This window comes from Tenebrio molitor, chromosome 1 (assembly GCF_963966145.1).
Source record: "Tenebrio molitor chromosome 1, icTenMoli1.1, whole genome shotgun sequence".
Lineage (NCBI taxonomy): Eukaryota > Metazoa > Arthropoda > Insecta > Coleoptera > Tenebrionidae > Tenebrio > Tenebrio molitor.
Window position 1 is genome coordinate 19,842,875 of NC_091046.1, and position 20,124 is coordinate 19,862,998.

At 32.3% G+C, this 20,124-nt stretch overlaps 1 long non-coding RNA gene across 1 annotated transcript in view; it reads left to right on the plus strand.

Annotated features, from left to right (window-relative positions):
- The first annotated feature begins 3,866 nt into the window (after nucleotides 1–3,866).
- Nucleotides 3,867–20,124, plus strand: part of LOC138141598 (uncharacterized) — a 106,969-nt gene continuing 90,711 nt past the window's right edge. Inside the window, exons 1-2 of the long non-coding RNA XR_011163202.1 lie at nucleotides 3,867–4,106; nucleotides 4,169–5,283. This is a non-coding gene — a long non-coding RNA (uncharacterized lncRNA). The remainder of the gene's footprint in view (nucleotides 4,107–4,168; nucleotides 5,284–20,124) is intronic.

Genomic DNA, 20,124 nt, shown 5'->3' on the forward strand with positions numbered 1-20,124 from the left:
TTTGGATCTTCATCGCAGCGTAACATTAGTTCTTCACAAAACTGCAAGCGGCGCGGCGATCTGAATCATCCTTGTTTAATTCGTGAATCAATTAATTGAACTTTGTAAGGATGATATTTCTCTTTCTTGAACAACTTCTCGATAAAAGAGTGGTCCACGTTATTATTTAGGGCTAGCTGCATTGTAGAATTGTTAGGATTTTCTTCAGCTTCAAGTAACACATCTAATTTGGTGTCTTCATCTTTTCGAGGTCGACCTTGCCGAGGCAAATCATGGACGGATCCGTTTCAGTAAATTTGCCAACCAAACTTACTGTGAATCTTGCAATAGGCGGTCTATCAGGATGTTTTCGCTTTTAAAAAAATTTGCTAAATGCCTCTTTCACACGCTGACTAAAATACTCAAGTACTGTTTTTAAAAAGTCAAATTTACGAGAATTACTTTTTGTTTCATCCATCAAAATTGATACAGACGTGATAACGATTATTTGAAAAAACAAGTTTAATTTTTTAAGTATGTTATTTTGTTATCTAAGGTACCAATTTTTTTACACCATCATTTAAGTAGTTGGACTATCTATTAAAAAAACAGCAAAAAAATTGAGGTTCATTGTGCAAAAATACATGGCGTCGAAGGCAAAATTTTTATTTCATAAGGTGGCTAATCTATAGGTATGTATACTGGGTGCCCCAAAATTCGCGGAACAACGTAGTATTACGTTGTTAAGTAGTCATTAAGAGATCAGGTAAAAATGTTTAAAAAAATCAATCTTCTTTTTTGTAGAAGATATGGACCTATTCGTTACACTAAATGTGGCAACATTTAAAAACATTCTATGCACCCCAATAGTCTGCGAATATTTCATTTTTGTTGTATCCATGGAAATGAGAGGGAAAAATCAAAGCCGTGTTGCCGTATGCTATTTGAGGTAAAACGAACATAAAATTACTACTTGGAAATGCTGGAAATAATGGAGAAAATAACTGCAAACCTGATCACAATCGTTCAAAATTATTAGCCCACTGTATAGTAAAAGACAAATAGTCAAAATATTTTTTATTATTTAAAATAAATGAGATCAAAGCTGCACCTTTTGGGCTCCCATCTCTTCAAATCTAAGAGGTATAGAATTTTTTAATTATTTTTCTCGTTATTTTCTAACATGAATTGACATTACCTCATTGAGTTGTTCCGCGAATTTTGGGGCACCCAGTATATAAAACTGAATGTCTGTTTGTTTGTATATTTTGTATGCAAATCTCCAGTTTTACTCCGATCTCGATGAAATTTGTACACTTGATCTTCAAAACAAGAAGAAAATTACTGTCTTCTTTAATTTTACAAAAACCAACCCCTACTACCATTTTCAACCCTGTTAAGAGTTGGAAATACCCTCACCTTCGCCGCTTCACCCCTATTTCATCCTCTGAGTATATCGTCACCTTCGCCGCTTGACACCCACAAAAAGCAACCCCTATTATCATTTTTAAGCCTGTTAAGCACAAAAAATTTTTTTTCGAGTTGGAAATCGCGTTTGCATGATATGTTCAGATGTCATACTTACATTTGGTTGTTTATAAAAGGAGCAATTTCGCAAAATGTGTGAATGATTGTGTTTTACCGGAAGATGTCTTAAATGAAGCAAAACAAGCTTCAAATAGCTTAATACCGGAAAAATCAAAAGGCAGGTATCTGAAATCAAACGAGGCAATCAAACAATAGGAGGATCTAAATAAGGTTACAACTGAAAATAAAAGTGTTATGTTGGCGTATTTTCATGAATTGGTAAGTGATCTTATCGTATTGATCTTTTTGTTTATATAGTCGAAGAAAAAAGTAGTCTACAGTAAAGTTTTAATTATTCTTCGTAAAAAGACAAATTTCATATTGAAATTACTGCGTTTATCACAATACATACATGAAAGTAGAAACATAATTTTAAAACATTCTGAAATTTGCGGGCGAAGCCGCGGGTAAAAGCTAGTTAATAGCTATTTATGCACCAAGGGCGTTACAACGATGATTACGCCCGGAGAACGATGAATCCAGATGGATATCGTTCGATGGGCGTAATCATTCGGTGACGCCGTGGTGCATACAAGATTTTATTTTTCACTATACGTGTTCTTAAAAAAAAAAAAATTGGCATCTTTGCAATTATGAATTGATGAGGGCGTTATGAATTCATTACGCCCGCTTATTCTTATAACGCCCTGTTTTATTCCCCGGTTGTTATGGACATGTTTACGTATTTCGTATCCTAGGAGTTATCATGCAATTATACTAAAGTGAAAAATAAAAAATAAAATTGACCTGTCCGAGCGTTTTGCTTGAAAACATTAAATAACGCAATTATAAATTTTGTTCCTTACTTTATCACAACACTGTATGTATACAGTGTAAGAACTTTAACTGGAATAAAATGCACAACTTGGACATAGACGATTTTTGTAAAAAAATCCCGAAACAAATGAATTTTTGTTTTTCCTTGTCCACATTTTAGCGCATATGGTTTTGCATATCTGCTCCCAGAAAGTGCGCAACCACTCGTAACTTTTTTTTTTTCAAATGTAAGGGTATGCCAAGTGACCTTTCAAATGAGATGTCACTTGGCATACCATTACATTTGAAAAAAAAAGTTAGGTAGTACTATCACCAAACCTATTATATCATTTAATTAAAAAAAAAAAAATAACTTTTTAAGGATGCCCCATTTAACCCATGTTTGCATTTAAAAAAATCAAGTTGGCTGTGTATTTTGAAAACTTATGTATAAAAAAATAATTGATAAGTAGCTTTTAATGAGTCCTAAGTCTGTTTAAAACTTCAGGGTTCTAGCTTAAACCATTTTAGCAGGACGGAGCCGGTTCCATACATATTAGTGAGTTTGCGCCAAGGCATTTTCCCTTACGGTATAAAGTCATACCGTGCGTTACACTAGTGTTTCCTAGGTTATTTTGATTTTCTACAAATTTTATTGGAGGAACATAACGTTTATTTTTATAATGTAAGGGAAAATCCCATTGCGCAAACACTGTAATGGCAACTCTGTATTTATATTTAAATAAATAGTGCGTTTTAACTTTTTTCACAAACTCCATAAAAGTAAATCATAGCAAGATCTGACTAAAGCTATCTAATAAGTTGCAGTTTGTTGTAGCCCTTTTAGATCACCGCTAGTAATGTTATTTTATTCTTTTCATTATCACTTAGGCTTAACCAAAGAAACGCGATCACTACCTGTGTGTTTAGTCCTTGGCGGCATTTCGAACACAAAACGCGTGTCAGATGTGGGTACATTTTAAGTATATGGCTATGACGCCAACAGAACATCTGCTTTTAAAGCCACCTTCAGTTTTTCAAACAGCCGAATATACCAAAGATAAAAACTGTTATGGCAAAAGGGTTGAAATATTATATATATATTTTAACTTTATTTCCTTCATCTAATAGTGAAAGGAATTTATAAATTGGTCGATTAAAACAAAAGTGGTATCAGTAAATTTCGATGACATCAACGACTTATAGATGAGAATTAAACAGGGAATTTGGTAAATTAGTTTTCGGCCTCCCAATCTGGGAAATATAGCGTTACCTTACACTTGAGGTCAAGGGAGGTGCGATTTCCCGTACAATGTCAAAAATTTCTAGTGGAATGTGGGAAAAATCTAGTGGAGTACGGGAAAAATGTGCGGACACCGTTGATTTATTCTTTTCACAGTTAATTTAAAATTAAAGTGTCCATACGTTACTTTAACTTGGTATAAAAAAACACATTTCCCTGTATAATTTTTCCGATAAATGTGTTTGTTTAATTTATATCGATCTAAAAAGAAAATAATCGTAACAGGGAAAATACAACCTATTGGGTTGGCAGCTGTATATGTCAAAAAGTTTGACAATTGTCAGGTATATCATAAATATCTGCAAAATTGCACAATAAAACCAGATAAAACTAAACCACAGAAGTTGATATATGGTTTTGTGTGCCTACTTTATCCAGTACTAGCTGTTAGTGCTAAAGTGCAACTGGAAAATAAAAATTCTAACCCCAAAATCTTGTATTCACCTGAAGAAAGATGATTCGTTTTCACCAGGAAGTAGTGGTGAAGTACAAGACATTTTAATAGTTTGCAACATTAACATAATTTATTTTGTAAAATTACAGTTGTAAACATTATTGTTACAATTCTCCACTTTAGAGAACAATGCAGAAACAATTTGGTAACTGTCAGCTTTATTACTTCTGGGTTGAATGTCAATATGTTGTACTGGTGCTTCTCTTACGGTACTGATGATGGAATTCTCAATGTTGGATGGTTACATTGGAAGCAACTGCTAAAAATTCAAGTAGATTAAAGCACTGTATCGAAGTTTGTGACACAACTCACCATTGTTTGAGCTGTAGCTGCAACACAGTACATTTTGTTTTTGATGTTGAAGGAAGGCCATCAGTCATCACGAATCATTTTAGGAACTTCAATCTTGTGTCCATAGGGCAATCAAGGTTCAAATATTTGTCAATTTTATTTGAAATTGTTTTAATTGTATTAATATCAATTTAACCTGACTTCCATATATTTCTTCACAGTTTCAACCCAGTTTGGATTGGTAATGGCAAACGATCTACAAATATTGGTTTTTGTGTCAGTTATCAATGTAATATCTTCTCTTGACATTTTCCATTTTCAGAGTATATAACTCCTTTCGGGGACAGGCACCACAAACACCTATTAATAAAACTGTCTGTAATAAAATATGGTTTATTAAAAATTTGTGAATTAAAGAATAGTTATTACATACTTTCGTGAGAAAAAATTGTCCTATGTAACGTTGTTTCGATTTTTGTGGTAATAATTCAGAATTTAGTCCTGCCACTAGTTGTACTGCCTCTGGTGTCACATTTAACTCACTCTATATTATATACTAGACATTTTTTTCACTCGATTAATACACCAAAATCAAATTTTGAAGCACGACCGTGAAAATTTAGCCGGCAAATAATTTGTTAGGAAAAAAACAAATGAGCGGTCACGGTCGTCAAGGAATTGATTCCACAGCATTCGATTCTTTATTGACGATGTCAAATTCTACAATAAAATTAGTCTTGATTTTCAAAAGATTTAATATTTTGGTCAGCCGAAAAGTCTAATACAAATGTCGTACGGGACGTATTTTCCGGCCCTCCAACTAATCAGGCACTCGGCTGCGCCATCGTGCCCGAAACCAGTTGTCGTGCCGGAAAATTCACATCCCGTACTCTAATGTAAATAACTATTACAGGTTATTCGTAATGTTCTCAGTGAATTTGAATACCGTTTGGCTAACTTCGAGAATTTATTATTTTCAATTTAGCTAAATTCTTTTTCGTCTTAATCGATTTAAAAAATGCTTTCACCCTTGGACAGAGGAAAAAATCCCATCAAAAAATATAATATTTTGATTAATATGTATTTACATTTTCGGTTAGCAAATTACTTTATTAAAATAATGGGTTTGAAACGTCAAATACCCTTAACTGTATTACATGAATATCAGTTTATGAAAAACATATAAATTAAAGATATTTTTACAGCAGGATTCTTTTATTACCTAATAATTTTAATAAATTCTTGAACACAACGGGTTATTAAGTATTAAATTCCCATAAAGGTATTTAATAATAGTGACACTATTTTAATTTTATAGCAGCTTTTCCGGCCGTGCCTATTGGACTATTCCAGATGATAAAACCTTATAGCGATCTCACAGCAATTAAAGTACATATACATTTTTGCAGAAAAGTTTTGTATAAGTAATATAAAATTCAGTTTCAGTGTTAAGAATTAACTAAAGAAAAAAATTCTAACAATAATTTACTGCCAACTAATTTGAATCAAAAATTTACTGTTTGTAATCAAAATACATAATACAACATGTATCACCCTTTCATGATGCTATTTTATTTTCAGCTCTCTAAGGTTACATAGCATTGTTGAATACGATCACATTTTAATATCGGTACCCATTCAATGAGAGTAAAAACAAAAAATATTATCAAAAACATTGTCAAGGTCTATTCAATGAATTTGGCAGTAATTTGTTTCGATTACAATCACAAAAATATTTTTCAAAAACCTATTTATACATTCAGGATGATATCAGCACATTAACGTCGAATACATATATCTAACCGATATAAACATAACAAATTATTTTCGTAGTACCGTAAAAATTCAGAGGTTATTTGATTTGTACAAATTAAAATACAGAATAATTATAGATAATTTGACTTTTACTTTTACCAATATAAATAAATTACACTATTTTATTAACATACTATTTAGATATTTTGAAACTTTAAAAAACGCGTTAACACATAATTATATATTTTTAAATTCAGATTCATGACATACGTAGATAAGTAATTATATATTTATACCTTCTTAAATGCGTCATTATTATGATCATCATTATAAAATCAGCATGAATAACATTCGTATACTAAAGATTTAAAAAAATTCAAGCTAAAAATATAAACAAAAGGAGCAGTGATTTAATATTAATTCAATTTCTCCAAGACATAATTTTTAGAAGCTTCAAAAAATGTTTATTCAAACTACACATGCTATCACAAAGTATCAACAATAACTAGCAGGTATAACAATTTCCTAGGAAAGCGTTTTTCCACGATTAGAAGGCATGATAGTTGCTTGAAGCAAGATTTGAAGGAATACCCAATGTAACAGTAATTTATTATTATTATAAATAAAAAAAAAAAAATTTGTTACACAGTCTAGGACTGGTTTTACAAATCTACGAGGGGCATGATGACCAACTCAGTAGACCGGGACCAATGGCTTAACGTGACTTCCGAATCACGAGACAGAATATAGCCTTTTTTTTTTAATTTTTTTTTTAATTTCGCCCTGGGTCGGAATCGAACCCGCGACCCTCGCGTCCCTGAGCCGAAACGGACTCCCTTAGGCTATATTCTGCCTATTATGGTTTGCTTAAAAAGAATTTTTGGAGAAGTATTATACGCGTATATGAACAAATTGTTCTAAAAATATATAACAACATCTGGAATTATAAAACGTAGTTATATTAAAAAAAAGCCTACAAGTAGTGAGCACAATTTTGGCGAGATTGTCATATTGTAAACCTATCTTTTAATTGTTGTTACTTAGAAACCTGTAACTGGTATAGTTTGTCCAGCGAGAGATTAGTTGACATAAAAATCATTTAATTCTACGTAGAGAAAGTAGTACCTAGCATACGTAAAATTTGAAATATATCCTTTAAGCCGTAACATTTTTGCCCTGAAATTATGCTCTAATTAATGTATTCTAGTGCATTTTGTAGTGTTGAGTTAATTTAATACAATTTATAATCTTCCAATCTCTCGCTGGACGAAGTATAGCTGGATTTTTTCCATGTATTTTTCGAAGATTTTAATGTATGTAAATATTTTGCCTTATTTATTATCTACCAATTACTACAAACACAATTCAAACTTTTATTCATCAATTTATATAAAAAGGCAACTCTGAACAATCTAACAATTTAAAAATTTATAAAAAGCAATTTTCGCAGATTTGACATACATACATACAAAATATCAGTAATACGATTTGTTGGAAACGATTAATTAATTTTATCCCCATTTACAGTAGCCCTCAATACGTGTACGCTTTATTTTTTAATAGAAGTGTTCATTGTTTTGGCATAATGGGAGGCCATGATTTATTTTTTAACGTTAGGCACACTGTTTGATTTCCGTCACTAAAGTGCCTGACATGCGGATCTATCAAAATGAACATACTCGTAACATGTTGCTAAATTTCCCGCCCACTAGACATTGACACTATTAATAACTTCAAACTTAGAAAAACATAACCTAATTCAACAGGCAACTTTACTATAGTCAGAATCACGAAGCAATGCGTGTGCGTCATTACACATCCATGACGTCACGATATTACTACGTTTGTCTGCGTAAGTCAACGCGAATGACAACCGGCGCGGCGTCCGGCTTAATATGTCAAAATAATTATATATTTACAAAGACAAGACATTTATATTTAAAGTGTGTGCTTAAGACTGCACGACAGAAGTGAAAATGTCTATGATGTTCAAAATTTGATTTGAAATTGTATTATTATGGATGATGGTATTTGGAGGAATCAGGTTCAACGGGCTTGTGGTAGTTAAAATACGAAATAAACAAGTACTTTGGATTCAAATCTATTTATATATGTAAAATACGGTGGAAATTTCAAACAAAATTAAACAAAACCATCACAAATGCGATTAAAAATTTGACAGCGCTAATGTAATAAACGTACAACTGACATCTTACTCTATTCGCACATGGAGAATTACTAAATTCATCTGTGAACTTACAATGTTTGTCATGTCTTTATCGTTAGGTACTCCTGCAGCTTTACACCGAAAAAGCCAAAGCTGTTCCTTCAATAAAACCATTCTTATTGCCTGCATGCAACACTATAGATCTGTAATACAAGAAAACAAATATAATGCTATCTGAAATAATACTTTAACTTACCTTTTCCCTTCAGAGTTCCATTTTTTAATGCTTTTGTAGCTATCATCCTGCCAAGACCTGTGTACAGATCCATTTTCAAATATCCATGTCTCATCAAGGTATACACACTGTAGAGGATTTTGTGCATTCAAATTTTGCATGTAAGATCTTAAAAATTGTACTCTTGAAATAGCAACATGTCCTAATTCCATTAACCTTTTGTGAGAATCAGTTGCTTTAAATGTAAAGCCAATGTTATGTAAAACTCGGTTTAATGAACCTATGGACCCTAGAAAAATGTTTTTCCTTACTAGAACTTCCAGTAACGATGCCTGAGCCACGTGTTTTCCTGAAACACAAATTTGAAGCTCTCAAAACATTCATGTTGTGGAATTATACTTTTTTCAACCATCCAACCAAACAAATTATTTAAGACATGTTAAGAAACCAGGTAGGAATTTCAAATGATTTAGCTAGTTTACTTTACAGCTGCTCATCAGCGGAGATAATAACTTCACGGACGCCCTCAGCGGAGATAATAACTTCACGGACGCTCCTCAGCGGAGATAATAACTTCACGGACGCTGGTCAGCTCGTTAGATGCCATGACAATGAACTGACACTTTCGCATTATCAATGCAGCAGTGCAATGTCATATTTTACGGACGTTTGAAGAAAAAATAATTTTTTCGATTTCCAAAGCTTCTAAATTCTCTATTATGCAGGATTAGATATTGGTAATGAGTGATCTTGTACTTTGTGATAATATGTACGATTAGAGGTAGTTTTCATGACAATTTAATACATATACCTATTTCGAAATAATTGACCTGTTAAGTGCCACTTTCAAAGACCGCCAAATCAGCAAATAAGTACAATAGAATTTGTTTAACATTTTTCTGAACGTTTACGATAATCTCTTCTACACCCTAGTGCACCGTTAGTACGCCATTTTTGGGACACTCTGTATAATTAGTTTTTTCCTTAATAAGTAATATATTTTTTTTTTTTGGGATAAAAATTGATAACAAAAACCAAAACAATTTAGCTTAGTCAAATGAATCACTATCAAAAAATGAAGAGCATTTTATGACAACTATTCATCTATATAAAAACTCGCTGACAAAATTCAATGCTGAAATTTAATGACCGTGAATCATAAAGAACCTTATTCTCACTTCTCATTTGATGAAGACGCTAAAAACGATCTTAGCGTGTATACATCCAGGCGACGCATATAACTTATATTAGTTCATTCGATATACCACTTACTTTCATCATAAACAATTTAATGTAATTACCTCACCTTCACCTCAATTTATTTTTAGTTGCTTCAACAACATCATAGATCAATCGTAAACTGAATTAACTTTTTTGTTTGCAACTAACAACTTTAGTATTTAAACAGTATAAAGGCGAGCTACAATAAATTAATCCATCTGAAACACAATTTAAAAAAAAAATTGTAAAAAGTTGCTAAAATTATTATTGATGAATAATGTTCCCTCATATTGTATTAGGTAAACAAATTCTTAATAAATCAGAAAATATTGCATCCAGTCTCAAATTCAGAAAACTGCGGACTACATAATATACACTAGATATTCTTTATCTTGGTGAGTGGTCGATAGCCATGGGTAGGTTTGTAAGTTTTACTTTCCACACCAAATTTTTGTGCGGTGTAAAATCCTGTGTTTTAACTGCGATCGCTATCATTCAGATTCAGAATCATCGTTAAGCATTCGTGTCTAAATCTCGCAATCTTATGTCGCAAAATGTAAATATAGACACACCGATTCTTAAACCGCTCCGAAAACTATCGACGTCCGTCGTCGGTCAATCCTAACATTATGCCCATGCCGGGCAATGTTGCAAAGAAGTTTGGGTTTGAGAAATTAACCGGATTCTTAAACCATAAATCGGACCAAATTTGACCGGAAAGTGTGGGCCGGTCTACCAACTACCAACACACTTTTCCATGGGAAATTTCAAAAATCCCTAAATTCAACTTGACGGCTGAAAATTTCCCAAAGACCACTCATCAAGATAAAGAATAGAGTATGTACCTATATCGTTTTACACGTTGAGGTACTAATTTATATTAACATTTCTCCGGATATGTTGAGTGATTTAATTATAATAAATCACGTTCATGAAATATTTTCACAAAATATTTTAATATTTTTATAATCCATTGCCACGTTATAGTAATAAAATTTTTACATTAACTAAAATTTAACTAATAAGAAACTTCCGAAGCGGGAAGTAAGCAAGTAGAGATACAGAATAGTGTAAATAAAATTTTTATTCAATCAAATTACGTAAACCACGCAACTCCATGATGGCTTATGGATGGTATCACGAACGTCGGAATCAAAGAAATGTAATTATACCTACAAAACGAGCTCTCTCACACGGTAATCTTCATCTAACGGCATCCAAATCTTCACATATTGTTAGATAATTTGCAGTGTTATTCCACATAGATTTCTTTACCTTTGCAATTTCTTGATGTCATGGTCCACATACCTACTTTTCGTTTATAACAAAATTTTAACATTAGTCTAACTATTAAAGGTAACACATGTAATATTAATTAAAGCGAATGAAAAAATAAAAAAAAAAAAAAATAAATAGAATTATTTATTTAATTGTATGTATGTATATATAACATATATAACATAATAGGTTTGAAGATATGTATTTAATTTATAATAAAATAAAACACAATAATATTAAACAAACAACGTTTGAACAAACAAAAAATACTCGTAACTTCGTCATACCGTACTTTCGTGTTATTAACGTGAACTACCTTGTTTTATATAATATGGTTGAAAAAAACTTCAGAAAACCCTTGATGAAGGTGAAACTCACATGACGTTTTACTAAAAAGGATCTATGTTTTAGTTTGAGTTTAGCTGAAACTCTGAGACTTAAGAATAATATTTTTCTAAATGTACCGGTAAACGGTGTATTTTTAGTATTGCATTATCTCGTAAAAAAGATTAATTAGTTAAACATCAGTTAGCTAGTTATTTATCTACGTATCCGAGTTTGAATTTAGGTCGCCACTTATTAGCAGAAAGAGTTAAATGCAAGATTGCCCGAAGATTTATAGTTAAAAATCATTAAAGTGAATACAATATGGCAGAACACAGTTAAAACCTAGCGAGGAAAAGAACACACAGCTCGCATCTTATCCGTATTACTATTCGCATTGAAGAGGTTCCTGTCAGCTGCGGCAGTAAAGTGTTCTTCAGGAGACCGCTGAATAAGTAGCTTTCTTGTCAGGCACTGGACTTCAATCACACGTGTTATTACTGTGCATTACATTTTTATCCTTAACACAATGGTCCATATATTACGTCATAGACCCAAGCAACCTTACATGCACCGTATTCAATGTCCACAGGTCGACTATTCGAACGTTATGAACAAAGCTGCAGACGCCGACAATTAAAGGTGATGGTCCGATGCCAACTGCAAACAATATATCAATCACTGCAGGGCTGGCTACCTTGTAAACATTTCCAGCTCGAACCTTCCTGCTACTTAATTATACCGGCTGCTGAGAAGACATCTCGGCGAAACTTGGCAGGGCTGTAAATTTATTTAAGACATTTATAGTTCATTTGAGGTGTGAAGATTTTAAGAAAATTTGCGGTGATCGAGGTGGGTAACAAAAATCGAACAAAATACTGTGTTATTATAAACACAAAATGTCTTGTAAAACACAAATTTTTATTAATCATTTACCTCTTATAGGTATTACAATGTGCAAAGGGTTATTTCCAACTACGACGTAAGACTATCAGAGCAAAACCAACCTAAACCAAAACAAAAAAGTTATTGCTACGTATGTACCTCATTATGATATAAACTATTGTGTTATAATTGATATTAATTTGCCCTCAAATTTTTAATTCGTCGACCTTTCATAGTTTTTTGTAAAATTTGTTGTGAGAGTTTTAGTTACAGTAAAAAATAAATTACATTTTTTAATTCAAAACCTTAGTTTTTGCATAAAATATTTTCTACAGAACATTGATAACTTGGTCATAACACTCATAACACATATACATAACAACATTAAACATTATAAATTATAATCGATGCTTTATTTTTGCATTTTAGTATGTAGAGGTATTGTTGCATTGGTCTATTATAAAGACGTAATACAATAAAATGCTACAGTTCCATGTTATGATAACGTATGGTTGTTGTACCCTCGTATGTTACAATTTGAACAACATTTATCTATTTGCATATAATAGAACTGTCCAGAGTATTTATTGATGACACAGTTTATGAAAGGCATTATTATGCAAAATATCATTTGTGTTTAATTAAATTACCATGCAGTTTGAATCGACTTATTTACAAGTTGTGCTACTTCAATTATCATTTTAGTAACCCATGTACATCTGAAATTTGTGTGTGCTCTGTGATCTACAATCAATAAGAGAACATTTACATTTTTGCTCAATAGAAGAAAAATTAACTATAATAAAAATAATTATTTGCAGGTTAAGTCTAATCGTTTACGAATAGTTATTGGCACGTAACTGTAATGATCGGTAGTCATTTCATTGTTCGATGCAACATTAAAATCTCCGAAACTAGCCGCAGGTCACCATTAAGAACAATGTGCAAAGCATAATAGTGGCTGTAGCCCATAGAAAATCTATTTTACGAGTTTCCACTCCCAGATAGAGGGATTGTTTATGCGCTAATCTTGACAATAGAGAAGATGAACATTTCATACGTTGCAAACAACTCGTTAAACCAGTAGTTAAGAAATAGATGTCCTAATAAAATTTAAAAGCAAACATTTTTATTCTGAACAAATATTGATTGTGTGCTGTCATACTCGTGACATTGGAATATAAAAATATTACATTTATTTATTGAGAGGAGCCATTGAAGGTGTGAAAGTACTGTCTGTCTGCAACATTTTCATTACAGCAATCAGGTGTAACTTTGTCATAATGTTCGTATTTATATTTTCGATGAAGCAATAACTTATTCAATACGCTCATATCACCTTAATGATGCAGTTATCTATTCAAGTCTGATAAATTAGGTCGATGTGATGGTTTGTCACTATATTTAAATTGATTATTAATATTGACATCCTTTATGTCAGCTACCATTTTGCAGCAGGTTCATTTGAAATAACAGTAAATAAATAACACACAACTTGAGAATGTCTACAATAACATTCAGCAATGATGTACCTGCCACTAACTAATTTAAAACAAACTAATCCAAGAAAAATAGTACGAATTGTGTACACAAAAACATTAATTTTATTTTTTTGAAGGAACGAATAATTTATCTCAGCTATGACACAATAATACTAATACTATACAGGGTGTAACAGATAAAAGTACATTTATTTTTACGGTAATAGGACTCATCAACTATAACTTTTCTATTTTTTTTTTTCGAAAACAATATAAAAATTAATCTAAAGTTACTAAAGATTTGCTTACCCGGCTATGGAACGATTTTAATCTAAATACATTGAATAAAGAAACAAAATAAACAGCAGTAATAGAAAAAACACACAAAAGTGAAATCATTTTATTCATCAAATGCAATACGCAGGGAATAAAAAGATTCAGTTTTTACGATTCCTGTTTAAAAAAAAAGTTTTCAGATTTATAAAATTGCATTCAACGGGAAGAGCACGTCAAAATAAAGGGGGGACAAAGTTGTTGTAATTGATGAATACAATTACCAATTAAAATAAATGCACTTTTTCTGTTACACCCTGTATACCTACTAACCTTTGGTTTCTAAATTTACGTCACATAATATTAAACAATATTACTCGTATTATCCCCACTCATCAAAGAAGCTTACACATCATATCTAAAAAGAAACAATTGTTACAATTTAAGTTACGTATTTGAAACTACATAGTTGTCTTCGGGCCATGGATTTCATTAAACGATAAAGATTTAAAAAATTATGTAGGTATATTATATTTTCTTAATTAAATATTCAGCACGGATTGAAGTTTATCTGGTCAGATCCAGGGTTACCACTTTGAATTAATTAATTACAAAGATTAAAAATAAGGCATGTAAGGAAGAGTTTCTTTGTAAACCATATTTAGGTTTTCCCCAGAGGAGTTATGTTAAAATAGATGATCATTGATCACTTTCCTACAGACCACTGAAAACTATGTATACATGACAAATTCAATTTTCGGGTGTGAGAAGATATTTTTCGCGCACGAGCGACCAAGGAACGAGTGCTCCATTTCCGTGAATGTGCCGAATATGACTTCGCGCATCGAAGTTTGTACAACATTCATTTTTTGAAACCCTTCGATACCCTTTGTGAATAGATTACGCTTGTCCATGCGCTTGCCAAAGTGTCAATCGAATTAATAGCGATTTATTTTCACTCTTTCAAATTTGCAACATCCTAATTGGAGAAATGGCGTTTTGTAAAACAGATTTTATTATTGTCAAGTCAAATTATTTTCAGAATTCTCAAAAAGGCGAATGCTTTTTGGATGCTTTTGAAACACTAGCCCCGAAATCTACGTTCGTAATTAACTGTTGCGGTTGCGAAATGTCATTTTGAAGCTAGATAGTGAGTTCAAAAAGAATTTTAATTTCATAATTATACACAAATGATGAGATTTTGCTTTTCGTGGCCAACGTGCATAGTTTCATTTTCTTCTCTGTTATGTAGGAGTAACATTTACTGGAAAAGTTTGAAGTCTTTTGCGGGTCTATTGAAAAATTATAGAAATGTTATTTTTAATTTTTTGCAAGCTGATCAATAAAATGAATAAAAATCTAATAAAAACTAATAATATGAGGTTTGCAATCGATCATTGATAAATGTAGGATTTGCGGAACTGAAGGGGAAACAATTGAACACATCATTTATTCTTGCACCGTTTTGGCTCCAAGCGAATATAAGAAACCTCATGATATATTCGCTAAAATTATACACATGAATTTAGCTGTTAAATTCAATTTATTAAAGGATACACAACCACATTACATTTATAAACCAGCAAGTTGTTTAGAAAATGACAATTACAAATTATATTTTGATCGCACAGTTTTAACTGACATTCACATTCAGCATAACAGACCAGACATTATTATTTTAAATACACAACAAAAGCAAGCACATCTTTTAGATATAGCTGTTCAAAATTCACACAATATAACACAGATATATACCTAACACAAAAATTAATAAATATTTAGAGCTCTCCGTTGCTATGAGAAATCTTTGGTGTTTAGAAAAAAAAAACGATTTTACCACTTATAATTTGAGCAATGGGAATAGTACCGCAATCTCTTTTTAAAAATTTAAAAATTCTGGATTTAGGGAACACATTGGCAGTTGAAATTTAAAAAGGTATATTATTATACTCATGTCATATCGTGAGGAAGTTCCTTAACATTGACACAGAACATAATATAAAAACACAACAAAGTCAAAATACGGAGACGAGACGGCGGTAATTATGTTGATTAGCACTGCACTATTACTTGATAGTAATATCCGTAACAGTGTATGTACTCCGGCAAAATTGCAGTGCCGTCGGCGCCAGGTGGTGGAGGGAAATAGATTTCGATAATGTAAAACAGATTTTTTTAAGTAGTCGTACTATTGCGGGCAAAAAAAGTTTGACATCAAATTTCTGTCAGTTTTGAAAAATTCGATGTGGTTCAAGCTTTATTGTCTTTTTTTTTGACACTATTCCAGCTGACAGTTTAAAAATTTATTTTATACTCCTATTTTTCTTTTCCAAATTCCGTCTTCTTTTGATAAAGGTAGATTTTGATTGGAACTTTGCATTAAATAAATATTCACTACGTGCTGACTTACAATCATTCCCTACAACCTACAATACTTAATGACAACGTCAATCAATTCAAAGTAGGGTAAGGGTTATTTCACATTAAAAGTCAAGACAATGACGTTGATGTCTCACTTTTTTTGCCCGCAATAGTACATACAGGGTTATGTAAAATTTATGGTTGCCGCTCCATATATAAAACATCAAAATGATGACAGAAGTTAAATTGGGTGCAAAACAACTCAATATTTTTAGAATTGGTTGCAAAACAACTCGTTATACCTATGTATTTAGATTCGTTAATTTAAAAAAAAAAAATAAAACTCTCATCATCGGACTTTTCAACTAAAAAATGACAGTGACGGCGACAAAAATTGACAGTTCACATGAAAGAGGCAAAAATTTCATAAAATGGGCATGGGCTGTTTCGACTGTAATCATTTATAATAATAACCCTGTACTTATAACTATGAAGAAAATAATCTTTAATTATACATTAGAAGTGCAAGGGAAAAAAAGAAATGTTATGTTCTTTTTTGAAAAATCCTATTTTCAATCTGAACAACATTAAAGTTATGCTACTTTTCATTTTACCTATGTGCTTACAGAAACAACATTTTTATTATGGATGGTCTATAAAATAATGGTATGTTTGTAAATTTTAGGTATATCTTAAGAATGTAGTATGTAATAGCAAAAAGTTCTTACTCCATACGTTCTGATGTAAGTGGTTCCTTGAATGAAAATGATACGTTTTACCAGAAGTAAAATTTTTATATGTTAACTTAGATACATTCATGAACTGATTATGTGATTAACAAAAATTGAGTGTGTAATTTTGTAGTTTTCAATGATTTCTTATTAAAAGTTAACAACATGTAAAAGATGGAATGACCTTGTAAGTTCATGTTTTGAACTTGTCAAACACTTCACTAATTATGAATAAGAATTTGGTAGCAAATAACATAAAATAAATATAAGGTAATTAGACATTAGTAAAATAAAAGTGATTTGAAGTAAAGTTGCATTAAGATCGATCTGTGTTGGAAGGATTTTACATAGTGTGCAATTAAAATATTTGCACTTGAATTGATGAAAAAATCTTCACAGTTACTTCCTTGATGAAATCCGATAGAGTTTAAGTAGACTAAAACATTGTGGCATATGCCTGACCGTACTATATGTAGACTTTTCACCTAGCGTGTACGCGGCTCTTGACTCAAGCTGACCTCTTGCCCTCTCTCACATTACCATAGCCAGAGGAACACCGGACCAGGTAAATATCTTGCACTCCTCGATCAATCTGAAGACGCCTTTCATAAGAAGTCTCCGTTTGTCCAGATAGAACGACACGTACCTCTATTCGTCCACAATTAAAACACTTATACGTATAATTACAGCTTAGTTTTATGTATCTGCCCACGCGCTTGTACTCTATCCCCTTTCAATTTTTACTTGCATTCGTTATTAAATCATAATAAGTTTGCGCTCACACGATCCCAGAAATTTTTCATTAATAAATGCGTGCAGGTATTTCTGGAACATTATTTTGTTTCATAATCTTTTACAGACAAAAAGGACTAACACCTGAAACGAGCTTAATAATTTCCTAGTTAAACTGAGTATCCTAAAAACACGACTTGTTACCTTATGTAATTTCTACTATGTGATGATAATGCGAATATATGACGGTTCGATTAGTGGGTACCTCTTGCTGCAGTCAGAAATATATTGTTTAAATTACTTTAGCTATGATCATGTTTGAATAACTATAAACTTTCAATAGAAAGAAAAGTCAATTATGTGCGACATTTCCTTATAATTTGTTAAGAGCGTTGGAAAGATCATTCAACGATGATTATTATTTTAGGTTATTATGATTGCCCAACAATATCAAATTTTTTATTCTTACCAGAATTGACAAATGGAAAATTGTGTCGCAAATACAAATAAGAAGGAAAATATCATTCAAAAATAGTTATTTGTATCACAAGGCTAGAAAATGCCAAATCGCACAAATTGTGCTTGCACTTGCAAAACATTTTCAAACCGTGTAATACACAAATTTTTTTCGGCCGACAATTTATTTAAAGCAAAATATAATCATTTTTGTTAAAAAATGACCAGACAGGGAATTTATTTTTCTTCCATTGGGAACATAAAGAATTCAAGAAGCGAGTGTCACGACAAAAATCAACCAATGCCTCAAATATTCAAAACCGTCGTCGTCGTTTCTGTTATTCCTAACCCATCGCTTGATACCACCCTCGGCCCCTACTGCTATACACAATGTAGAGTTTGCGATAAAGGATACAAATTTGGGCGACATCAATATTTTAGGTTAAAAAATTGTATAAAAATGCCACATGACACTGCCATTTTGTGCTGAGGGGGTCCCTAGACTAAACTCAAGATTTAATAAAACCCTATGAATTTTTTTTTTCATTTTAATTGAAAATGCTTGTAATATTTCTTCAAGCCTTCGTGGACCTTCCTTGAGGGCATTATGGCCCCCGCTGACCCATGTCGCGCAGATTAAAAACCACTGCCTTAGATTATAAACAAATTAAAGTAAAAATTAAATTAAAAATTAACTTCTAACATTTACAATTGCGTCGTAAAAATAAAAGACGTAAGGTGATACGATATATTGCTTAGAGTAAAATCGTCGTAACAGAAATAAGCAAGTTGAGCTCATTACACCGCATATACTTGGCACAGATTTTTCGGTACTGCACAGCAGTGACATCGCATCGTAATGAAGCAATGTGTCGGACACAATCAGGAATTTTTAGTGAATTTGAAGTGGATTCAAATAGAAAACCACAAAAGTTGAAAAAATTGCTTCTAACACGGCCTGATTCATGTCTGCGTCTGCTTTCCCCTTTTTCAGATCATCTAGTACTAGTCCAACAACGCAGAACGGCCAAAACACTGCAGCCATTATTTTCTTAATTTTTGATTACCCCCCTGATAATTTCCACAAAATTTAACTTCCTAACCACCATAATCTTCGTAATTGTACTCCTAGTAGAATTAATTCACGAATGAAAACAAGGAGCACTCAAGATAAGCTAATCAAACTTATAGGTCAATGAAAGTAAAATCTTTCTCTTTTTAGTTAAACTATATAAATTAATATTCATAACCTCAATAATTTCACACATCTACAAATATCGAGGAAGTAGACAGATTCAACTATTTAGAAACAAGAAAATCGAACATCGCAGAAGAGATCCAAACTAGGATAATGACAGGAAATAGATGCATAGGTGCACCATAGAGAACGATTAAGAGCAAAAACATCTCCAGAAATGCGAAGATCAGGATCTACGCGACGGTGATACTACCAGTAGTCGTATACGCATGCGAAACGTGGACCCTGAATAAGACTGAAAAAACAAAACTTGAGGAGGTGTGGGAAAGGAAAGATGGGCGAAGTATGGAGAAGGAGAACAAACGAGGAGATAACAGGCAACAAATATAACAGGGGTCGTAAGAACACAACGAGTTAGATAGCTAGGACATGTGGAGAGGACCAATGAGGGAAGAGTCCCCAAAATGTTGATGACGTGTGGAATAGGCGGGAGAAGGAGAAAATGTAGACCGTGGACTAGATGGAAAGCAGAGGTAGAGGAAGACTTGAGGGAGATTGGGATTACCGAGTGGAGGGCAAAAACGAAGAATAGAGACAGTTGGAAAAATATAACCAAACAAGCCATGGACCTGCTAGGCGCGTTTAGCTATGCTATAT